Consider the following 26,321-nt stretch of genomic DNA (forward strand, 5'->3'; position numbering starts at 1 on the left):
AAACATGTGCTTTCTTCTCCTTTATGGACATTTGAAGGAAGTCAGTATTTTAACACTATAATTACAGCATGTAACTATTTTGTTTCCAAATGTAATTATTAACGCCTCAAACTCATTTTCATGCATCCATAATATCGTGCAATCTGATTTCAGAGGTTGACCTGGTTTTGTACCACAGTTACCTTTAAGTTTAGTTAAAACATGATGACTTACATTTTACAATACAGTGACATTAGAAATACTTTTTCTCTCAAAATGAGTCTTTTCAATAACTTTTTACTGCTGATTTCAATGGCAAACTCTTACGTTCTGGAATAAAAATGATCCATGCTTCTAAAAGGAATATAAATATTTGCTTTTCACTGTGCAAATAAATCAATTCCTCTAAGTTTAATAGTTTTCCAAATATGCAAATAATTCAAATTGTTCATGGTTAGATCAGATTTATTTTCTCACTTCCTGACAGATGAAGAAGCAGAACAGTTATTTATCTTTGTGAATAAATTTAACATTAAAAGATTATTTATCAGACTTTTTGATCTTCAATTAGATATGAAGGATTAAAAAAGACTGATTCAGAATACAGTTTATTCTTAAACAGTGTAAAATCAAAGATTGTAGTTTAGCCGTACGGCAGATTGTCTTCATGTCTGAAAATGAGTAATATGGGAACAATTATTCTCTGTAAAATGATAATTTATATCAGATTTTGTTATTAATCAGCATTTTTGATTGCATTGTAGCACTCTATTTAAAACTAGAGGTAAAAAATGGTAAATAGGACTATATCAGCTTAGCTCAATGTATTGATTATTTATTGGGTTGCCTAAATGTAGTTTTGATGCATGTATCAGTAACCTTCAGTATTTATATCCACCAAAATTTTCACAGAAGAGATTTTTTTATTAGACTAACCAATGCAGTCAGAAAAATAAACAAGATTTTTTGTCACAAAGTCCCATCTTAGAGTTTGAAATGAAAAAAACCAAACCAAACCAAATTAAAACACACAAACAACAACAACAAACAGGAAACCAAGCCAAAACAGAACCAAACAAATAAAACCACCCCAAACTCCTTAAATCGATGAAATATTGTCTCTTCTTTAGAACAAATGTGCTGCAATCAGAAAGTCTTCATGTCTTTCACAGCTTTCTACAATGTACAAAGTCTTTGAAGCTAGGCAAGGTGTTTTGTGAGCTTTATTCACAGGGTAATGTTCATAACATTACATGATTTCCTACTGTATTTATCAAAAGCAAAAACATTTCTACCAATATGGTACTGCTCTGCTTCACCCCACAGCGTCCCTTTACTGTATAGTATTATTCCTGAAAAAGAAAAAGGGAAAACCAGAGGTTATTCACTTTGACCATAAAAAACATCTTTCCTGATGTCTCTACAGCAGCTCAAATGCATTTAATCTTTGATTTTCTTTTCCATCCAACAAATTCAGCTAGATGACAGAATAGATTTGGAGCAAAGCTAATCCATTATATTTAGGAAAAGAAATCCTTTTCAGACTGAAAATAAATCCTTTCTCACATTATGGTGAATTTATTTGGCTCCTGGAGAAGTCTAGAGAAGATGATGTATGAGGCAATGAAAGGAAGATGACCAATTCCTATAAAATATGCCAAGTTAGAGCCATAATAGGCCTTGAAATAGTCATGTATTCTAATGGCCATTCATCAGCTTAGCCAAACAGTGAGCCTATGAGCAAAACAATGTTGGAACAGTGGTAGATGGTCAAAATGCAGTTTACCTATTTAAGCAGAACAGAATGAGCTTCTTTTAAATTTTATTTTAAAGGCCCAGAGGTTGAGGTTTATTTTGAGAAATACCAGTTGTAACATTCTCTTCAGTGCAAAAAAAGGTGGTGGTTTCCTTCCAGCACCAATCTTTGAGTGGACTGCCCCTCATGTTTTCTTTCTGAAGGTGTTTCCTTCCCCAGCTCAAGGAATGACATAGGAAACAGAACAAATAATTGCCTTTGCTTACATGTCCTCATATGTATTCTGACAAATAGGCTGCCAACATGCCTAAACTTCCCCCTACATTTATTGAAGTAAGATCTAATTCAAAATCTAAAACTTGATTTGGTTTTTACCTTTCTGTGAGAATAGAAGATCTGCAGTTGTTCACAGGAACTTGTAAAACTTATGAGTACTGATTTGAGCTGGTGTGAAAATCATATCTTCTGAGACTGGGTTTGTTTTTTTCTCATTGGAAATGTGTCTGTCCTTTACACCTGTAAGATTTAGGTTTAATCAGAGACAGAATAGCCAAAAAGGAATGGAGGTAAGAAAATTAGCCTTGTAAAGAACATCTTAACAGAGGGAGCATAGTGAAGATCACTTGATCACTTCTGCAGCATGAATTTTCAGTGTCATAATGGCATCTAAAGTAATGGTCCTGCAGCAATCCAGACTGAAAACACAAAGGCTCAGAGAATCAGCAAGCGTAACTCATTTGCAGCTGGACTGGTTTTCCTGAATTTCTGGTGGTGTCTTGTCTCATAGGCCTATAGAATAAATGCTGAACGCCACTTTTGGCATCCACTGGTGTGCTGTGTCCCTTGCAGACCCACATTAACCTTATGTAGCCTTTTTGTTTCTCCTTTGATAGTGACCAAGGAAAGAAACATTGTCTTTGTTTCCTTTGTTTCCTATTGTTTGAGCAGTATGATCACTTTTACACAGAAATGCCAGGTTTTTTCTGACATTAACAAATTGCCTTTGGTTATGGTAGATGATGACTAAGAGGTAATGGATTATAGCCTGTAAACCTAATTCTTTTGATATATTTTACCATTTTGTTTGAGTCTATATATACTCAAGAAACACTAGCATTTTAAATTACAGCCTTTCTGTTAACTTTAAACCCTGAATATTTTAAGATTAACAAAACTCAAAATACAGGTTCTGAAAGTCTTCTCGATGAAAATAAAATCACTCCATCCAAGTAGGCATGGAAATCCAGGAATGAGCTCAATTCACTGCTCATGTCTTGTAGTTCTTTAAGCTAAAAGAGATTCTTTGATTTTTAATGTCACCTGAGACTGTTTCAACAGAAGGCAAAAGAGCAGACAGCTTCATGCACAGCTCTATATAACCATATGTTTTGCTCATTTTTTCTAGTTCTGTCATTTTTTCAGCAGGTACTATTCAGGAACAAGGTCAAAGGAAAATGTTTAGGAATTTGTGTAAGTGGCCTGCCCCTGTATGGATATTACAAACAGTGTTTGTTATTCTGACAACCACAAATTTACTGGTATCATTAGCAAAAACCTTACTAAGTACTTATTTTTAGTAGCTTAATGTCATGAAGCTGAGTCAGGGGACGTTTGGGTTGGATATCTGGAAAAGGTTCTTCACCCAGAGGGTGGTTGAACACTGGAACTGTCTCCCCCAGAGGAGTGGTCACAGCATCAAGCCTGACAGAATTCAAGGATCATTGGACACTGCTCTCAGGCACAGGGTGTGACTCTTGAGGTGTCCTGTGCAGGGCCAGGAGTTGGACTCAATGATCGTGATGGTTCCCTTCCAAGTCAGCTTATTCTATGATTCTATGATGTAGAAGGATTCCTTGTGGAATATAGGATACCCCAGGAGGGCTTGGGCATCCCAGGACTGTTGCAGAAGTAACCCTGATGGGGCCTCAGGCTGAAAGCAGGCTTGCAAGGCACCTGCTAGCTGGCAGCCTTGAACAGCCTTGGGAAAAGGTATACACTGGTCAGCTCCCCCGCTGCTTAGAGGCTTTCTCATGGGAAAGGGGCGTGAACTTTGGAAAAAGTATAACTTGGTGTAACTGAATAATAAATCTGGAGCACGATGCTCAAATCGTATCAGTGTTCGTATCGTGACTCTGGCTGGATTCCCCTGCTCCCGGGACCCCCCCTGCTACACTGTGATTCTACTTTAGTCACTTTATTGGGATATGGACCCAGAATTACAGTAATTTTTTTGTTGTTGTTGTTTGGGAAAAGAGGAAATACACCTTATATATAAACTCAAAAGTTAATTGTTAATATATTTAAAATTATTACATTTTATTACAGTCTGATTCAAAGATCATTGCTAATTCAGGAGTAACAGTGGCAGAAAGAAAAAGAATACACCTATGCCAAAAGAGTTCCAGTAATTATAATAATTCAGTTAAACTCATCGTGAAAACACTTCTTATTTTCTATGCCTTTTCCTGATTTTCTGCTCACTCTTCCTCTGCTCCTCAGGGTCATAAACTTGCTGGTCTCACCCTGGTCTTGGCAGTGAGGATGTTACAGGAAATTGTCAGCATCTAGAGCCCTTGATGAGAAGAAGAGGAAGCCCAGGTTTCTTCTACCTCACTCTAGGATCCATACAGGGTCATATTTGTATGTCTGGTAATACACTTTTACACCATGATCTTTCTTGCCTGGTCTGCAGCTCTCTGTCTCACATGAGTTTTTTAGCTACTACTTCTTTGTTCTCCGTGTAACACCCTTTACTTGAAATCCAGTCCTATGTTCCCGTTAGTGACCACTGGCGGGGTGTTTATGGCCATAAGGTCTCTAGTGCCAGCCATGGCCCCATCTCTTACCATCCCATTCCCATACCCCATGACATATCCTGCATCTCCACTTCTCAAGGCCTCTGCTGTGGCTTTAGGCCTATATTTCTCTACACTGCAGAATAAAATTCCTGGGAAAACCCCAGCTATTGATCCCTACTGAAGCACTGCTGGGTTGCAACTTCACAGTCAAATACCCACCTAGGAACAACTCTGAGGCAGTGCTGGCCTGTGGTGATGAGAGGCAGTAGCAGTAGGGCCCCACAACTTTTATATCCCCAGATGTTTCTTCCATTATAGGAAAGGGATAGGGAGGAGGGGGACCGTCTTCAGAAATCAGAATTATAGGCAGCAACCCCTGCTTCCTCTTTGAGTGGTGCCACAAGCCAAGGTGGTGTTGGCAGAGTGTGGAGCTGAGGACTGGGGTAGATCATATGGGAGGAAGATAGCACAAAAACAGCAGGATGCCCTGGACTGAAATTTTGCTGTTTCCACACTGTGCAATTCAGGGGAAGTTACTCCTTAAAGAATAGGCAGAGATCCTAAAGGCTCTCAGTTTTGTGTGCCTTTATACCTTGGAGAAGACAGAAGAGATAAAGAAGACATCATGGAGTGCTGAAAAAGCAAAAAGCAAAAAAACCCCTCTTTTTCTGGAAGGTTTTACAGAGCCAGTTATTGTGTACAGAGGACACAATACACTGTGAGCTACTGACAAGCTTGTGAGCCTGATTTTTGTCATGAAGCACTTGTATTTCAAAGAATAAAAGTTAGAGCACAGCAAGCACACAAATATCCAGAGTACTTCAGTGAAGAAACGTTTTGCTAATATTTATTACAGGCAGTTATGTAGGGGTGATAGATTACTAGGAAAAGCACCAGATTCATTTTGAAGGTGTTTGCGAGGTTAATATAAATTGAGAATTTGAAAACACCTTTTTCTTCATTTCAAATCATTCTGTAGAAAGCGTTTTTGAGAAGGGTGAAAAACTTTGGTTTGTTCCACCAGCAGCAAAGATAAAGACTGTGTAATCTTCTGGAAATAGTTGCTGAAAATTTCTATTTATTGTCTGTCCTTCCCTTTTGATCTTTTCTCTGTCTTCTTTCCATCCAAGTTACCAAAGGATCTTTCTTCTCCAGCATCAATTTGAAGGAGGCAACATTCACCTTGAATCACTGGATGGAGGGATCTGAGGGACGTGAGCATTATGAAAGATTCAGACTGGAAGAGTGTTTTTTAAAAAATTAATTTGTAGTGAGAAAGTTTAAATGAGGGAGGGGCAGAAAGTGCTATCAGACCAAAGTGGGGACTTTTATTTTTTCCATCAGAATTTTGTTTCAAAAGGCATGATGGTTACTTTGGTCTTGTTCTAGTGTAAAGAAGGTAAAAAATAAAGCCAACTGATAATTTCCCATGAGCCAGAAATACAGTTCTCTCCCATTTCTTCCTTAGCTTCAAATTATACTGGTCTAAAAATCAGCAAATCATCACCTTGAAAGAAGTAGCCTTTTTCCTTCAAGGGGTCTTTTTATTTTTCAAGACACCTAGAAATATGGTAGTTACTCTGTTTCTGACATTCTCACTCCTTCTGGTTTCCTTATTTGTATTGTGTTGTATTTCTGAGGGTTTTTTTAGTTAATTAAATTTCTAGAACCATCTGAGCAAAACTACAGAGATTGTATTGCAGCCTAAAGAGATTTTTGACTCCACAGGAATGCCATTAAAAAAAAGAAATTATTTGAAATTCCATTATAAATGCTTCTATGATTCCTAAACATTCTCAAACTTGTTGCTTTTCAAAATTCTCACTCTATAATTTAAAACTGGTATCTTAGAAGATACAACCCAGGATGTTTCTGAAGAGTACAGAAGAACTTTGCACAAAATATGTGTTTTATTTTCAGAAATTCAAAATCCTCTTCTTTTCTCTCTCTATTTAAGTTGTCTGGTAGTGCATATATTCTCATGACAGTGTATTTTTCATTGTAATCTACATGAATGCTGTTTACTAAAACAACACAAACTTTGAGGATAGGGTTTCAACATTCTCTATCAATAAATTTCAAATTTGAATGGAATTTAAACAATAAATAACTTTTTTTTAGCAAAAAAATTTTTTAATTTTCATAGTCAAAGAGTTTCAAATTCATATTTCAAAACGGGACATTATTTTAGAAAATTACTTACACACAGCTAGAAAATGCAATGGAAAATATCCTAAACCACATTTGGATGTGTCAGTTTGGAGTTTGTTATTTTTTTACTGGAAAAAGCATTGTTTTGGTGAGAGATACAGAAATTATGGCCAGTTGGTGTGTGTCTGTGTTACACTCTGCTGGTGGAGAGAGTACATAAGGTTTGCCTCCTTGGGCAGCATCTACAGCTGTTCCAGTAGGAAGAAAAGCCTTGAAAATCTGCGTCCAAATTGGATCATCACTCTGTTCATATTACCATGTCCAGAGGGTCACTCTTCATTGCCTAGACAAATGTTAGAAAGATAATTTCTGCTTTATGGGGTGGTGAGGAGGCAGGCAGTGGTGGCATAGCATTGCATGGCCCTCCATGGCAGAAGAGCTGTCACATGGAAGAGCGATGTCACAGAGAAAAACTGCTATGAAGACCAAGAACCTGCCTGGTGTCTGGAGCACAGGCTCTGCCCAGGCTGGTTGCTCAGCTGCCAGCTGCAACCACATGGGCAGCCAAATAAGTCAGCATTTTCTGGAGGAAAAAAATCACCTAAAAAAAAGCAGCACATTAAGAAAGTTTACATCCGTTTGTACTGGAAAATACCTTTGTAGCAGTCCTTGGCATGGCATGTCAGAAATGGAAGCTTTCTTTGAAATGTTTGTTTCCATTTGTGTTTAATTTTAGATTTGTTAGCAGAGTTCAGCTGTCATCCAGTGCAACAGGAACAGCAGAGTTCAAACTTAAAAGTTCTCCTAGACTCAACTTTAAACAGTCAGAAGTTATAAACTCTTTCTTAGCTGATATTTTAATTATAAATCAATGTTTCTTAAAGCACATGCAATATCAAGACCCAGAAAATGGCACTTTCTGTGTAGCAATAATTAAAAAAGAAAGGGAGTACCAATCTGGGGATGCAAACATTAGAACAATGTATTTTCTATATTACTTATCTTCATTTTTCCTGGTATTCCAGTCACCATGACCTGTTGTTGTGAAAGCCAGTAATAAGACCATTGTACTAATGCATGTAAAAAGTAACTAGGAAAAGAAAAACTTGCAGATATTGAGCCTAGGTTTTAGGGAAGAGATCACCATCATGCATATTACCTGATAGACTTTTCTTGTTCTAGTGTTCAAACTTGTAACACCTTTTGTCCCCTTGTACACATAGGAAACTTCTTTTATACTCTCAGGTTCAAAAACTTTCCAAATTTTTTTTTTCAAGAAGTGACTTATTTTGTACATGAGAACAATATGCAATAATAAAACATCTTAAGGTTACTTTGATAATTTGAGCCTGTTCTGAGACCTGAATGTATAAACTTTTGGCTTCTAAAAAATCTAGAGATTCCACTTTTCTGAGTTCATTTCTTGAACTTGTATTTTCACAAGGAATTGAGTTAACCATTTAGGCATTGTCAGGAGGGCCAGTTAAAACTTATAATTAATAAATCTCTGCTGGCTATACCATTTCCAGACAAAACAAAACAAAAAATCTCAAATGCTGGCATAAAAATGGTCACTGAGATACAGGAAGATGTAATTCAGTGGAAAGGAGACCACTGCTAGGACAAGCCTTTGTCAGCTTAAAATAAAAAGAATAGCCAAGTCCTGATTGCATTGCTTTGCAATGGATGATTGTACTGAGGCAAATGGCACTTTCGGAGTACTGTTAAAATAACCTGTGAATAAAAATCTGCTCTGAGTTCTGTAGTTGTTAAAATAATCTGGGAATAAAAACCTGCTCTGGAACAATATAAAGATAGGGAAGAGATCCAATGAGAGTATGGAATCTAGATAAACCAGTACAGAAGTGCAGTGGGCTTTCTAAGACCACTCCAGGTCTGGCTTTTGAAGAGTGGTGGTTACTGACAGTGGGGCAGCTGAACATCTTTGCTCCTCAGATCCCCCTGCTGCCTTAACCATGCATATTGACTCTCCTGAAATGTCTCTTTAAATGCCACAGTGTGGAGGGTGTAGTTTCAAAATTCATGCTGTTTAGCTTTAAAAATATACTGTAAAATTCCATGTCAGAGGAACAGTTTCAGGGACAATTACATCTGTCTTCACTGGGGTGGCAGAAAGGTCAGGTTACAAACCCAGAGTAAGTTGTCCTTTCTGCTGTGTCAGAACTATTCACATGTATCTTATGAGTTAGGGACTCGTCATTTTGCACTGCTATTTTTATACACAGCGCGTGATATGGCTGACTCTCTTCTAGTCTTCTGGAAGTGCATTCAGGGCTTTAGATCATGTACAGTATACAGTAACATGAAAAATTTTCTTCATTAGGAGATTTGGCACGCAGGGAGGCCGCTTTGAAGTCTGGTTCTGTAACAAATCTTGCATAAACTCTGTTGTTCAGATGTTGAATACTTATTAGTGATCCTTTCGCTGGAATAGAGATGTACGTTATTCCAGTTCGGATAATGTGTTAGCATAAGGAAGATATTTAAACCACAAATACTGTTAGTTGCATGTCAGACTTCTCAGATTCAGCAGAAAAAGACAAAAACAAAACAAAAAAACCCCTACAACATTTCAAGGTAAACAGGTGTAATTGACCAAAATACAAAAAAATTTTAAAAACTGCAAGAGATTTATTGTCTCAGCTATTCAAATCTTATTCCAAATATCTACTTACAAGTTATATATTGTCCACTGAAACAGATATCCCCAGAAATTGATTGCCCTGCAGAAATGCTCCTGGCTTACAGTGTTGTGAATTTATTCAATGTTTATGGCTTAAAAAGTTAGAGACGGTAGAGAAAAAAAAATAAACTAAATCTGTTTTGACAGAACATTCTAGCTTTTGAGCCTGAAATGTTTACTTTCTAGCATGTAGGTTGGAAGTGTTTTTTTCTGGATCCATAATGAACTGCCCTACAAAAATGTTTGTTTTCAGTGTTTCTAGATCTGTGTTAAGCAATTTGGCACGTTTGCTTTGGAAATGAAATTGCTTTACAATTGTGGAATCAGTATGTTCCTAAACTTATAAGTCTGACAGAATGACAGGGTTTTGACACTGGGATAGCTACAGATTATTCCAGGACTGGCAGATTTAAAATACTGAGGCATGGAGAAAAACATGTCTGAGTGAGGGGCTAAGCCCCACCCTCACCTAACATCAGAGCCTCCAAGTGCAAGCGATCCTGGAACTGCTTCAAACTTGGTTTCCCAGACAAAATAACACTTTATTTTCTTTTATTTTTCTTTCGGTGCTGCTATTCTCAGTTGTTAAAGGTGCTCAGTGGATGCAAAGGCACACGCACTATACAATACTTCTGTTATTCTATTTCTTACCTGGTAAAATAAGACAGCACCAAATAAACCCCCCAAAATATCTTCCATGATAGCAATATTCAATCTCCTTACCTAGTGCTACTTGTCAGTATAGAAATGTCTGTGAAAGGACAGAATAGCCACTATTTCACATAGCATGCTGTGCTTCCTAAAATGTGGTTATAAAGAGGTCTTCCTGGGCAAAAGATGGGCTGACACACTCTACAGATAACACAACTCAAAGAATGTTAAAGGTGATGGTTCTGGATGCAAAGTCTCTGCTCCTGGTTGAACTTACTATTTTTGGAACATTTGAAAGTATTCTTTTGACTAATACACTTAAGAAGAAACATCCCTGACAAGCAAAATGGACTGATATGAACTCTGCTATGGGATGTTCACAATCTGTCTCCTGCACTGCAAATAATGTTCCCAGATCCCAAAGAGTTTTATATTTCTGTAATGCCTTTGCAATGTAATAACTTAGATTGAAGATAAAATAAATGAAGCCAGTAGGTTTTGATTATGCTGTGCAAGATTGACATAACAAAAAACAAGGCCTAAATTATGAAAGCCCTCCTGACCACAATAAAAAGTTGGTCAGTAGATTGGGTTTGGGATAGAGAAAAATAAGGACCTTTCTTTTGCATATTACCCATCCTAAGGAGCCAGATTTTTTTTGCAGTCTGGCTAACACATGAATTCTCATGTCTCCAGCTTCCTTGTCAGGAAGCCTGTGGATGAATGGTTCTGATTTGAACCCACTTTTATGGGGAAGGAAACACCCACACTAACAAATATCTGGGATGTTTTGAGGTAATGTTTTAAAGTGCTGAGCAATTATGTTGGCACCACATGAAGAAAGACACTGAGTAACCCTTTCTTGCTAGGTTACTGCATACCTAACAGATTTCAGCCACCTACACCTTTACCAGTGCACCAGATGAGAATTTTAATATGCCTGAAAAACATGTTACTGTTCCACTCTTCTCTTTTACCACTGTTTTTTCTTTCCTAACTGCAACTTGTTAGGAAGTTAGAAAAAAACCCTCAACACCTAGATTAAATGGCTTAAGTTGTCTTTCAAGTTTTCATTCAGGTTAAATTAGGAAAAAATGGCTCATTTTTAAACAAATGAAAAGAGTAAAGCTGTGGTAAAAAAAATGTGCCAAAAAGATGCTGTGAAATGCATGATTGTATCTGGGCGGATAGATAATTAGGGTGTATGAGACCTTATTTTTTGAGCATCTGAAGTGTAGGTGGACTTGAGGAAACAAAGCATTAAAGCTCAATTTTACATTTATTTTATTGTCTTTGCACACTTTTCTCAGTTTCCTGTGGTGCCAGCCATCTGTCCAAGCCCATGTGTTTGATAGGGCATGTCATGGTATGCCACAAGGATCTTGGGTACCGTCCTGTTTAGTCCAAAACTCCGACTCTGGATTCTACATGCAATTCTCTTTTATTTTTTATTTGTCATAGGCCTGGGTGTGAGTTCAAGTCAAATATAAAACATGAAGGCATGCTGTCCTTCAAGGAATGACAGTCCTTTATATTTAAAACAAAGAGATAGTGCCAAGAACACAGCTAAAAAAAAAAAAAAAAAGTATATATAAAAGATAAAGAGCGCTTCTCTGTGTGGTTTCATGGGCCACTTTGGAGACTGAGGTGTTGGCTGTTGCTATAGCAGGGAAAGTTTTGCACAGAAGATTTAGGTAGACTCAGTACTGCACAAAATAGGATAGCTTGCATGGCAAGATGTCTTAGCAAGTCTGCAACAAAAATTAGAGCTATAAAGCATGCAAACTAAAGGTTTTGAAGTTATGAAATGAATTAATTTTCAAGTAATAACTTCTACAACTCAGTTAACTATATCATACATAGGACCCAATGTGGATTGAAGTCTGTTTTATCAGTTTAAAAGTTATTTGAAAATGAATTAGAAAGAAAAGCTTTTGTATTTCTGTTGCTTATTTTCAGAACACATCATTTTTGGAATGGTGATACTGTTGAATTAGAATGATCCCCAAACAGTGAGAAAGAATAGTATATTGAGAGCACTGCAGATCACAAGTTAGTCTCTGATTCTGCTTCACACATTCTGTATGGCCTTGGGTAAGTGACTAAACATTGGATGCTAAGATTTTGAAACATTTTCAAGAATAAATGTATCTGCATCCATTGGCCGGCTTCATTGATTCACTGCTGTTTAAAAAACTCAACTAAGAATTCCTAGAACTGAACACTGGGTGTGTATAACACAATCCAGGACATTTCACAAGATTTTTAGTTGACTTTCACTTTTGAAAATGAGTACCACATTCTAGTTTTAAGAATTCAGTGAAGTTATTGTAAATTCTCCTCTAATGAGTAGCTAGGCTGAAAGCTGTAAAGCTACACCTTTATTTTACCCTTCATTTGTCTAATCCAGTTTTCAGTTTGGGTTGGATGTAGTTATAACTTTGGCAACTGGATTGAAGTACCCATTACGCATGTTTTACTCTCAGTATAGGTACTTAAGGGAGGTCTTTATCACTCTAGAGTTTTTGATATTCTAAATAGCTTCAGCTTCCAGGATGCCATTACAAGGCATGACTTTTGATTTCTCAGTTTCCAGATTGTCAAACAGCCCTCATAAATTGCGACCAGCTTATGTGGATATGGTGACAGTCACAGCTCTGTCGCTACAAAGGAAATGTAGTCACACAAATCCTACTTGGTGTTGTATATTGGTCTTACAGATACCTTGTAAGAGATTCAGCTGCTGCTCCTCCATCTCTCCAGAGTCCTCTCAAGAGGCTGTTGTTCTCTCCATCGCCAACCAACAGAAGTTCTCCTGTTCTCTCAATAACATCTATTTTCCCGATATTTAACTTCCACTGGTGGAATAAAAAACATTGCTGTCTGCTTCCACTCAGCAGATGAAGTAATCAATTTTTTTATTGGGAACTTATCCTCTCCTTTGTATTTATTGTTTTTCAAAAATATCTGCCATCACCAAACTTGTGCAGTTTGCTTTGTTTGGCTTTATTCTAAGTTGTTGAAAAAAACTGCATGTTTCATAAAGTTAAGAATCAACTCCTGTGGATCCTTGTGGTCCCTAAGAAATGCACTGGCTGATTCTCATTAGTTTTGAGATACGTCATCGCTATTTTTAATACAATCTTGGTGCATCATATTAATATCATATCACTTTAGTTCTTAATCAAAATGTCAAGCAATATTGAGTCATGATCATTACAGAAGCGATGGTTTGTTACACCACCATCCATTACCTTTATTAGAGAAACTGGGATCATTAACAGAACAAACTACTTGGAAAAGATCTAACGGGTTTTCCTGAAGCATTAATCATTTTCTTAATTGTTCATTAACAGACTGTCAGCCATTCCTGTATTTACTGATGCTGGTCAAAGTGGTCTATTTTTAATTACTTTGTTTGAGCAACACTGTGAGGGCATCATTACCCCTTTTTAGTCTTTAGTCCCCTTTCTGATATTGCAAGAATTATTAAAAAGTAGTATTCATTAACTAGAGAACTCCTTAGTCAACTCTTTAAAAATTTACAGGTGGACATTTAAAATATTTTTACCAGTTGCTGTCTTACATTGTATTGAGGTACAGTTGGTATTTTTAGAAAATTTCTAGAAATACAGAATTTTTTTTTTCAAAGATTACTAGAAAAGTTAGTCCTCCTTTATCAGCCAGAGGAAAGACCAAGCAGTACAGAGAGATGGGGAATGTTCATTACAGTTCATTACAGCTTGTCTCTGCCACTGCTTCATCCTCAGGAGGAGGCCTGCTTTCACTCTTCCCTTGCTCCCCTATCAAGTCTCTTCCGCAGAAAAGAGTCTTCCATGAACTTCTCCATTGTGAGTCCTTCCCATGGGCTGCAGTTCTTCAGAAACTGCTCCAGTGTGGGTCTGTTCCATAGGAAACAGACCTCTGCAGTGTGGGTCACAGGTCCATGTCAACAAACCTTCTCCAGCAAATCTGCTCACTCTCCTCTCCAGCTGGGGTTTAGGGTATTTCTCCCCTCTCCGCTTAAATAAGTGAACACCACTGTCTCTGATGGACTGATTGGCCAGCACCAGGTCTGTCTTGGACCCCTCTGTCACTGGCTTTGTGCGCATGAAGGAAGCTTCTGGCAGCTTCTCTCAGAAGCCACCAGTGTGATACCCCACACCACCAAAATCTTGTCAGGCAAACTCAATACAAACATGAATGCAATTATGAAATTGCAGTACTACAAAGAACTGAGCCACGTTGAGACACAGAGTGGGGTTCTCGTAGCATAACTTCAGTTATGTAAAATTTGAACATATCTTCTAAAATATCCATTTATGCCTTGTTTATACTTACTCACAAGACATGGTTAGAGTACAATTCATCCCACAGGTGCTGAAAGGTTGAGGCTGGCTCAGCTGTCTTTTGTGGGTGCCCATCTGTCTCCAAGCAGTCCAAGGAAATTAGGTTAAACTAAATGACTAACACTTATCTGGCTAAAGACAGTTGAAATAAACTCCATCCAACATGGCTGATCCAAGGAAACCTGCAGTACAAACCAAATTTTTTAACATTCCTCATGTCCTGTAAAAAATTATAATTACCCAATTCTTTTCAACTAAGATCAGAGTTTACTGAAGTAGAATAAAAGTGTCAGTTTAAATGTAAACTGCATTCCACATTTAGGTTTTTTTAATTGGCTTTTCACATAGAAAATAACCCTTAGAGAAATGCCAATTATTGTACAGTGCTTCTCTCTAATAAGAACAAATCATCCCTCCTAAATCAAATGGGGATATATTTATAATTATTGTATGGCTATTTGATTGTATGACTGTGCATCAGGGTTTTTATTAAAAGGAAAGTGGTATTCATTTGAAATTATTAACCGAATATACTAGTTTACATGTAAGTCTGTATGTGTTTAGTAAGAGATTGCCCCTCAGGAAAAAAGCCCCCACCCTTCAAAAGCAGAGTCTTGACTCTGTTTCTCATTCTATGAAAGTGCAGTCCTGCTTCCCAAAAGAAAACAAGTTCCCTTGCTTTTTAAATTCCTGTCTCTCAACAAACCAGGAACACTGTCTAGCACTCTGAGACAGGAAAAAACAGCGAGACTGAGCCCAATTCACTCCCAGTAAAGAGGAGAAGGGAACTGACATACTTGATTAATCATTGCCATCTCCCTGCTGCTATCAACACAATACAGCACCTGTGGCAAGGAGCCGAGCACCCCTTTATGCTTCTCATTTGATGCACACACTCATTGCATTCACACACTCAGAATGTGATCTTTCATGAGTAAGGAGTTATGTTCAGTAATGAGACACGTCCAGTAATGAGAAGTGTATTTTTCCTTAGCCAAAAGTTATCTGTTTAAAAAAAAAGCAAAAAAAAGCTTTCTGGCAGAGAAGCAATTGAAGATCTTTAAATATTCCAGTGCTATTAAAAATCTTAGACCTTAGCAAATGATTGACAGTATTTCAACAACAGGGAAATGGTGACTGGGAACTTGTCTCTGGAAACAGATGGTGCTTGACACTTCTCTGGAAGAACCTGCCAACCCCTTTAGAACACCAGGTCATCTAGGCTGAAGCATAAAAAGAGAATATTCTTGTCCTAAAATGCTTACTATGTAACTTTAAAGAAGCATTTGTGTATTAGTTGCCATGGGAAGACTCCATCCTACCGAAGGTGTAAGTGCTGCAACAGTCTGGAGAGAGCCTTGTTCTGGACTCAGCTGGCAGTTTGCTGGATGCAGAGGATTGATGTGCTTGTGTAAAGGAAGCTGCACACACATACAGCTACACCTGCACAGACAGATGTTATCTCCTTTGGCTGTGGGTGACAGACATGTGCACGTGCATATTTGTGTGCACGTGTGCACAGAGAAACACACAAACACGGGTACTTCAGTAAAGAACATAAGGACTAGCCTGACTTGTCCTATCAGCTTTTGGTGCTGGCTTGGATGTCCTCTTTAAGATACCTTGAAGATGACAGGTATTTACAGACAGCTTACAGCTTTCTCCAGCTTCAGGTGGAAGTTGTCGGGCTCCCCCCACAGTGCCTAAATGACAGTAGGGTTTGTGTGGCTTAATCCCACCCCACATACTGTAGTGTGGAATGTAAACTGTTATCTTCTGCTTTATGTATTCACCTTGTGATATATGTCATGATGAACAAAAATCAGAAAATTTAGGGTTTTATCTGCCCTTCAGTTATCAGTTTCACTTTATTACTGAGATGGGTTTCTCTCTCATTAATTTCATCTGGTCAAAGTGTGCTTCAGTTTGCTGCCTTCAATAATGAGTCACCTTGTTTCCACTGTGGCTTGCTTGCTCACTGAATTGCGGGAAGAGATGTGCTACATGAAATAAATTCAGCTGGCTTCATACACCAGCTTTGATGCCCAAGACTGTGAATGAGAGAACCTCAAATTGCTTTTGCTTTACACTTCTACAAAGGGAAATGACTGACAATAGGAAGTGACTAACAAGTTCTTAATTAAAAACCACTGTAAAACCAGACCTGACACCCCTAAGAGAAAAAAAAAGACAACCCACTTTATATAGAAAATGTGTACACCTAGCTAAAGAAACCCAGAAACTGACTGCCCAGTGACTGATTTTCTCCAACAATTCACTTTAAAGTATCCTTGTAAGCATGTTCTTTATGTTTTGAAAACAAGCTATTTTTACATTGTGGTCCATGTTATCACTTTGAATTGCAGAGGCAAATATGCATTGTGTCCCTATCTGCAACCCTTTTTCTTATTTTTCTTCTTTTTTCTTTTTTTTTTTTTCCTCTATTATGACATTGTTGACAAACTTTTCATGGGATTTTTTTATAGTCTACTTTTCTAGAACTGGCTCTCTGTTTGGGAGTATCCCTGCCAGTCTACAGCTAAGCAATGAAAGAGTAGAGCATGGGAATGTTCCTGAGTTCAGGGACAGGCTTGATCCCTTTTGTGGCTTAAAATTTGGGATGAGAACTAGGCATGTACTGTATGTTCCTTATGCCTTGCTTTCTGTAAGTTCTTAATTCTGATCGTGTTATTTGAAATTTCATCTGACCCACTTCAACAGTAGATCTAACTTTTGTCTTGATCGTACCTTGAGAAAAGCATTTCCACATTTGTCCCAGTCAGAATTCAATACTCTCTGACCAGGAGGAGGGTTCAGTGTTTATTATGAAATCTACTAATTTGGTGTATTTGTGATTTTGATTTAACAGAAGAATGCAGCAATGTACTGAAATCATAATAGAAAAATAACATAGCATTTCCATACTGTTTGAATCACAGAACAAACACATTTCTCATTACCAGGCTCTGTGTGCTCGCTGTCAGGATGCTGACATCCCCAGTCCCTAGGAAGGCATGTATGGATTAAAGCCATACCAAGCTGTCTTCCAATTCTGTTCTAATAATTGATCAGATTTTATACTTCATGTTGGGCTGAAGCAGGTACATGTCCTCCCAGCCCTGGCACACTGGTCTGGGTAGCTCAGGAAGACATAATTGTGTGTTAATTATCTCAGGGAACCTGATGATCCAACAGTTCAGCTGTCTTATCTAGGAACATTACCCTTCATTCTCCCTGGTGTTGAGATAAGCTTAGCATTCTTCATGATACATTTTTTTCTGAGCTCATTGGGGTTTTTGCCTCATATCTGAACATTCCTCCACTGTGGAGGTGTGCTGGTCAATCACAGCCACACAACAGCTGCTTTCTCCCATGTATAAACTTGCAATACATTTTCCCAAAAAATGCATTGCCTACAGTACAAATATTACACCTCAGGTTTTTCTTCTGAAAGGACACCATGCAAACTGCAGAACACAGCATCTACTTTTACTTGCTGACCCCTTTTAATTATGACTATCACAAGTTGTTAGTCACACTTTACCTTGTGCAAAATCTTCTGAAAAGTTATTTTTTTAAAAATCTTTTAAGGATTATATTCTGATTTAAAATGGGAAAATACAATTACTGTGAAAAAGTAGATACCTAAGAACCCATCATTAGCACTGAAGGAAGACAGGGAGTCAATACAGATAGCTGGCTTGGAAATCTCCTGCTGGAACTAATGCTTTTGTACAGCTGAGTCATATAGTACAGAAAATCATGTAGAGAGGTCATTGTTCATGTGAATCAAATGACTAAGAGTATGAAAATTACAACTCCTCTCTTTTACCCCTCAGAACAGAATTTTTACTCTTTCTTTTTTTTAAGCAGTAGGTGCAGAGTATAAAGAAAGTGTTATTTTTTTAGTCCTTTTTCCCCTAAAAATTCCTTTACAAAGAAAACATGCAGTATGATGTTTTACATTTTACGTTTACCAGTTAGAACAACATTGTTCTAAATTGGTCACTTCTACCTTTTTTTTTTTTGTTAGTCATCTCATAATGTATAGGTTATGAAATAATTTACAAATTTATTTCAGTGATCACTAGATTTATCCAAAGTATGCGTCCAGGTTTGCCTTTATGTAAAGGTATATGTATGGAGCAACATCTCTGCAGTTTCTGAGTAAGGCACTGACATACAAAAAATGTAGTCCAGAGAAGGAAGGGACTCACCCAGATACAGTCACAGGTTATGTCCACAGGAGTAAATTAAATATGCTTGAGAATATTTTGATGCAAACCAGTAATTATTAAAGTTGATTTAGTCACAGATGGATAGTAGAGTTAGATGAATATGAGTTTTCTGTAGATGTTTGTCTTATTCTGGAACTGTACATCATATTGCTGAGCCTTTGTTTTGACTCTAGGTCTAAACTCCTTGGCTGTCCACCTTCTCCAACTCTTGGAATGCCTTTACAAAAGTCCCTTCATGGATGAATAAGGTGGTATCCTGCAAGTATCTATCCTTCCTAATCTCTTTCCAAACACTTCTACAGGCAGTTTTGAGGCAGTTCAGGGGAAATTAAGGATTATTCTATAGGATCTGAGTCTGAACCCTTAAATCATCTTCCACCTGCTCCCTGTCTGCTGAGTGACTGCTAATGGTGTGATGCTTATTTTGGGTCTGGGTCACTACTGGTGAATCTTTAAAAGCCGTGAAACTGAGCTTCTGTTGCCACCAGAAAGGCAAGAAGAATTGGACTGATAATAGCAATGAAGAACATTTTGTGAAGACTTTCCTTTTCTTAGCTGGAGAAATGGGGTTATTCATCACACTGGTTTAATTTATTCAGAATTCATGTTTCTATATTCATTTTCTTAATTTGCAGTCCAAAAGGGAGGCAGTGTGATGCTTCTTTGCAAGAAATGACAATGATTGATGCGTCTTGGAGAAAGCTGTAATTTTTCAGTGATTCTCTGGTCTTTCCTTAATTTCCATAATTTACAAAACTGTAAGGAAAATCAGGTTTATTCTAGTTGGATGGTCTTATTATGGTTTATTTTCTCCTTTTAAGTTAGAGAAAATTTTGACCTACTTCCTTGATTAGATAACCTAAGTTCTTTGCTTCTCTTTAATTTTGGATAACTAGAGAATCCCCTAGATTTATTTTTCAATAAGCTAAACTAGGGAGGTAGAGTCTTCTTTGTATCTGATGTGCTGATGATATAGAGATGTCTTCAGACAGTATTTTATAGCCCTATTATATGAAATATGCCAACTGGAACTTTTAGGTTTCAGAGAAACACCTATAATTCCTATATCATACTGTGACTATGATATACAATAGTGTGTGAAAACTATGATTATTTTTCTTATTTTAGTTGCAGGGATCTATATATGGGCCAATCCTCTCATCAATATCCCATACTTGAGAAAAATGGGCATTTCCTAGGAGTGACTCACCTGGCCTATTTCAAATGTCTGCTTTAGAAAGAGGTGAATATTGCCCTGCTAGGACTTACTGCTCTCTACTGCCAACATGACTGTGTTATTACAAAGACAGACCCCTGCATGGTAAACACCAGCATCATATCAGACTCCTACTTCAGATTATTTCTTATCTGGAACTGTAGTGTCCATAAGTGTACAAGCCTGATATACCCTTTTTCTCCAAACTGGTGCTGGGCTTGGGGCTTTGCGCCATGGCTGTGCCGGCAAAGGAGATCAAGAATATGAGCAACTGAAAATAGTCCCAAACCCCAGATTCCATGTGGGTCCTAGTGACTGCCTGGTGCCTATTTTGCAGTCTTTTGTCTCTTTGTTGCTACAGGCTCTCTTAAATACGCTCTAAACTTGAATGTTTCTTAACTCTATATTCTCTATTTCAAAGGGTCTAATTTATGAGCCTTGTGAGTTTTTGTGCAAAAAGAATGAGTCTACAAAGTGGGAATATATGTTCTGCAAGACAGATAAAAGCTATAACTGTAATTTTTCAATTCAGCCTACATAAACTATACCTGAAACACAGGATAGCACAAGGTGCAGATTTGGTGCATTAAGCAACAGTTTATTTACAGATTTTTCTGACCAATGAATAAATAGCCTGAGAAGGACATTTTTTTTGTGGACAATGTGTCACATTCTCATATGCTGTGAACTGAAGGCTACATTATTTTACTTTAGCTAAGTGTATAATCATATAATTAACTCCATCATTATCTAGACTGTTTGGTTAATCCAGACATTTATTTTTAAGGGTATACTCAAGACAGCGTAAATGCGAATTACAATAAAACAGAATTCCCTCTTTCTCTCAACTGCCCCAAGAATTGTAAGTTCTTTGCTATGAAAAGCTATAGCTCAGGGGTTTAATACTTAAAGCTGACTTCGTCACATTGGGACTTTCTAAATATGGATTTGCTGAAGAAAATAAAACACTGATTATCTTTTTTAGAACTAAAAGAAGACAGAACAAAAACAAATGTCTCATTCAATGAACAGACACCTGAAAATGCTGGGTTAACAGCTGGACTTGATGATCTTAAAGGTTTTTTCCAATGTAAAGGATTCTATGAAGCCATGATATACAATGTTCAGCACATCATCTTCCTTTTCATTGCTTTTCTTTTTCCTTTTTTTTAAATGAGCATTGCTGTTTGAAACCTTCTGTATTCCACAGTCTTCTAATTACTTGTACTCACGGTTTCAGCAAAATTAATTTCTATAAAAAGTAGAAATTAATAAATAATAAACAGCTTATCAGAGAAGATACTTTGGACCCTGGTATTTCTTAGTATCCAAATTATTTGAGTTTATGCAATATATTTTTATTCTGAGGAAAAAGCATGACATTTTTTGTGTTGAAAATAACAGTAGGAGAGGCCAAAGTCATGGGAGAGGGCCATACCATTAACTTATACTCTTCTGGTGAATGTGATCATCCTTAGAAAATTAGAGACAGATAGAAGTGAACATGGCTCATGAGCCAAAAGAAAAACTTATAAATAAATTTCAACATCATCTTTCTTAATATGATGGATTAGTGAAAAAGGAATAAAAAACATCCTGACACTTCAAATACGTAATGGAAGAAATTTTTTCCTCTCCAGTGCTACATACAAATGTATACTTGGAAATTTAATATTCTTTGTGTAAGAATCACTTAAGTTTTCACATGTATTTAAACAGTGAAGATGACTGGATGGTGGCCAGCAACCTCTTTCTTTTGTGCATTGGGCTCCCTTGTAAGCACTGATATCATGTGGGTGCTGAAATTTAATTAAAATGCCTATTAAGAAGATATCTCTAGAAATATCTTGTCTTCAGTGGGTAGATATTTAATTTATTTTTAAAATGTTGGTTTAGCTGTGCAAAGCAGAGCTGTCTTCTATAGAAAGATGAATATGAATGAAATCCTCTCCTTTTGTTTTCTAGTGAAAGCGTACTGCTGCTAATGCTTTTAACTTAGATTTTTTCATTAGCCTGTTGCCATTGGCAGGAATTTCACAGCAACTTCTGAGTCACCAAGTTCAACACTGTGTCATAGCCAAACTGAAAAAACTACTATAAATGTATGATATTCTGTTTAAAACAAGCTGTATTAAGTGCTTTGCATTACACTTGAGGAAAAGAAGGTTTAGAGCCTCACTTTCGGACTACAAAAAATCTCCTTTTTCTAAATTCATGTGTAAACTTACTCTATTCCTTACCTTGCTTTACCTTGCCCCTGGATGTGCAGCAAGCACTGATGTGACTGAATTGCACTTACGTGGCAAGGTTTTGGTGGGTGGTGCTGCAGGGGTGGCTACTGTGAGAAGACACCAGAGGATCCAAGACGGACCCACTGCTGGCCAGGGCCGAGTCCGTCAGCGATGTTGGCAGAACCTTGTATGTGATAACGTATTTAAGAAAGGATGAAAAATTCTGGAAGAGAGGAGTTAGAAAATGCAAAAAAAAACCCAACTCCACAGAAGGAGAAGGAGGATGTGCATCAGGCGCCAGAGCAGAGAGCCTCCTGCAGACCGTGGTGAAGACTGTGGTGAAGACCATGGTGAGGCAGCCGCGCCTCTGCAGTCCATGGAAAATCTCTTAACAGTGCAGGTGGGTCTGTCCTAAAGTAAACTGCAGCTTGTGAGAGCCTGCACTAGAGAAGGCTCCTGGCAGGACCTGTTGACCAATGGAGAGGGGAGTCCATGCTGCAGCAGATGTTCCTGAAGCACTGCACCCTGTGGAAGGGACCCATGCTGGAGCAGTTGAAGAAGAACTGCATCCCATGGGAAGGACTAACACTGGAGTAGCTCATAGGATTTTGTCCCGTGAAGTCAGGGAAAGAGTGGGAGGAAGAAGAAGCAATGGACACAAAGTATTACCAACTGACCACAAACCCCATTCTCTGTCCCCCTGCACTTCTCACATGGAGAAGGTAGAAGAATTGGGAATGAGGTTGAAAATGGGACAAAATGAGCAGAAGAGGGCAGATATTTTACAGTTATTCTTGTTTCTCATTATCCTGTTCTGTTTGAATGGCAATCAACTAAACTAATTTCTCCAAGCTGAGTCTGTTTTGCCCACGATGGTAATTGCTGAGTGACCTCCCTGTCCCCATCATGACCCATGAGTTTTTGATCTTATTTTCTCTCCCATCCTGCTGATGGAAGGGGAGTGACAGAGCAGCTTGATGAGCTGTTGCCAAGGTCAACCTACCACAGCTCTTTGTGTTGCACAATAGGGAACGCTTTGGAATTGAATATAAGAATAGTAATTGGGAAAGGTAACAGGCAAAACAGGGACTGAACAATACTAGAGGGCAAAATCGTTGTAGGGAATTTTATTCGCAGCTGTGGTGAAGGGATTAGGGGTGGAGTGTGTGTAAATTGTCTGTATTTGTCAGTGTTGAAATGATGCTTTAAATTTTTTTTGTTGTGTCTGTAAGAAACGGAGGTCTTTAAAGAATATATGATTGCATCTAAATTTAGTTAATTGTTAGCAGTAGACAGCCAGTAGGCAACAGGTGCTGAAATACCTTTGCCAGTTCATGAAGAAATTTAAGCACTTCCAAAGTGCCCTCCTGTTTTAGGCCATTTTTAGGCACCTAGCCTAGTGTAATTTTCTTTGCAGGCCTTTTGTTCCAATCCTTTTAGGCTTTTATTTACCTTTATGGCTCTTTGAGATACTGCCTTCTACAGGATCTGCTCTGCAACATATATATACATTTTTCCTTTAAGTTCTCAGGAGTCACTTTCAGCTGGAAGAAGCATTATAGAAGCTATATTTTTGTATGCAAGTTATCTCTTTGTTATAGATAAAAACTTGATTTTATGCCATAAAAAATTAATTTCTTGATCCACAGGTAACCATAGTGTTGATCGTTATTATTGAAAATGTATATTTATTTTTCTTGAGCCAGTTTTGTGGTCTTGACTGTGGAAAGAGATTTTCTTTTACTAAATCTAATTTATTTAAATATCAGAAGTTAATTCCATCAGCTTCTGATCAGCTGTAATTAATGATCACTTCAAAATTAGCTCAAAGTGTAGGCACAAAATGTATTTTAACATGTAGTGTCTTCCTTGAAAAATCTCTTTCTTTCCTAAGGTGTACCTGCATCCTGGGTTTTTTTTGATCACTATCGTGAATAACTGTAGATTTATCAGCACCACAGTTTGTTTAACGTTGTCAGTATTTTTTCTTCAGCAAAAGCTGAAAGTTCAAACTATTAACTACACTCGAAAGTAGATTTGTTATTTCTCCAGCACATCTTTTTTCATCCCATAGATCAGTGTTTAATTGAAGAGATGATTGGAGAACAGAGTGCATTAAGAAAATTTAACCTCTGGGTTCGAATACATTAAAGTTCAAGACAAGTTCCCTGTAACAGTGCATGCATACTGCAGAACAATAAAAGACTTTGAAAGCCCACAAAGTATTTTCCCATGATCACGTTAAAAGCCCATATGTGATTTTGGACTTGCTAATAAAAAAAAATTACCAAAGTTACAGATGTTGATCGGAATTTTGGCTACACCAAAAGTCCTGCTGGAACCATTTTTTCACAGGTGCATTTAGTGGGGCCTTTTTTTTTTATTTTCCTCATTGGCAATAGCTGTCTGTAATTTTTTTTTATGTCTCACAGACATTTTGTTTTTACTCTCAGCTTGGTCCCAACACTCCCACTGCACCTGCCCTGCTAGTACTTTATGGTCATGCAGAATTCCAGCTAAATTACTGGAGTCCTGCAACGAAGCAAAGACCTGTTCTTATGAAGCCCTCTCAGCTCTCTCAGACAATACCTGGGGATAGCCAGGAGTTAGAGCAGAGGAGGAACAGTTTCTAGGAGGCAGATAACTATTTTCTTTTAGTACTGGAATCTGTTTTGACTATGTTTAATTTTTCATGTACACAAATCCTTAATATCTCATGGCATGGTCTCCACTTGTGAATTACGTAAAAGTTAAGTGCTGCCTTGGAATCAGTAGTAATCCAGGGGCTTCAAGAGTGATGTGACACAAATGTCATGCTTGCATTAGCACTGAGCAAGGGTGTGGGTGGGATTTGTGCTAGCTGGGTGCTGCTGTCTTGTCTTTGCTGCTTGCTCTCTGCAGTGTATTACCACTGATAGCTGCAGGTGACTTATCTTACAGAAACATTCATATCACAGCACTCGAGAAAGACAGGACAGAAACAGTTCAGTGTTTCCGGCCCAGCAAGCTCCTCAGGTACTAAGATAAGCAAAAAGGATGCGATGTCTTCCAATTGCATAAGCAGCAGCTACAATACAGAAAACCTTCTTTTGCATTTTTCTCACAAAGGTGTGAACCCAGTAACGTGAAGAAAACCTTTCACATTACAGTACATGAAGTAAAAATCTGCATATCTATCCATGCTCCAGGTCATTTCCATCATCCCTCCTTTCTACTCAGTGTGTCTCCTAACATCATCAGCTACCATTTCATCAGCTCCTGCCATCACTTGTTCCTGATCCCTTTTCTAGTTCTCCTGGAAAGAGGACCTCCCAACAGCCATTCTCTGCCTTGATTTCCCTGTGACATGATGTGGTAACTTCATCAGAAAGCGAAATATTGAGTGTTCCAACCAGCCTGTAAAGACTCTCTTAGATGATGAAAAAGTGCACTGTTAAGCTGTAAAAATCTTTATGAGGTTATGCCTTATATATGAGGTAAACAGGAATGTGAGAAGAGCCCCAAAGGAAAAACAGTGCCATAACTGACTGTGCTGTATTTGCCAAAGTGTTGTAGTCATGGTGAGTGCAGAAATGCTTTCCTTCTTAATATATCTAGAGAAGTGATGTTGTGATGATGAAAATCTACAAAAGATAAAGAGATGTTTTATATCAACTTCTATATCAGAGGTAATACTAGCTTTGCCATTACTGGAATTTTCAGCTGAAAACTAAGGACACTGATTCTTCAGCATAGCATATTTTAGCGGATATCCTGCATTAGAAATAGGAAGGAAAATCTGTAAAAACATATTTTCAGCATCTAGTTGCACCAATTAGGAACAGTATTTAGTTCTGTAACTATGATTTTACAGGTGAGATGATCTGCTTCTTTGTATTCACTTCCAACATAAATGCTGACAGACTGTAAAAGCAGGTGCCTGTCATTTCTCTGACTAGTTTATTCTTCACAGAAAGTTTCTTCCTAAGTTTTGTGTAAAGATGAACTGACACTAAAAGAAGAAAAACAAGTTTCAGAAATTATTTTAAACAAAGAATTCAAAATAAAACTACTCAACTAAATCTTACATTTCCATTGAGGTTATTTTGTGAAATCTTGTTTTATTCATAATAAGACAAGAAAAATAATTAGGATTTTATCATCTTACTTTTATCATTTGACTTTGAAAAGTACTGAGGTTCTACATGCTGGATTTTTTAAGTACCTAAAGTAACTTATTCAGTTTTGGTTTTTCACAATCCTGAATGC

The 26,321-nt window shown here is 37.6% G+C and overlaps 1 long non-coding RNA gene across 1 annotated transcript in view; it reads right to left on the reverse strand.

Moving 5' to 3' along the window:
• Positions 1-368: 368 nt before the first annotated feature.
• Positions 369-26,321, reverse strand: part of LOC104689933 — a 37,744-nt gene continuing 11,791 nt past the window's right edge. Inside the window, exons 2-3 of the long non-coding RNA XR_751893.4 lie at positions 2,111-2,251; positions 369-1,331 (exon numbers count right to left, since the gene is read on the reverse strand). This is a non-coding gene — a long non-coding RNA (uncharacterized LOC104689933). The remainder of the gene's footprint in view (positions 1,332-2,110; positions 2,252-26,321) is intronic.

Source organism: Corvus cornix, chromosome 1 (genome assembly GCF_000738735.6).
Source record: "Corvus cornix cornix isolate S_Up_H32 chromosome 1, ASM73873v5, whole genome shotgun sequence".
Lineage (NCBI taxonomy): Eukaryota > Metazoa > Chordata > Aves > Passeriformes > Corvidae > Corvus > Corvus cornix.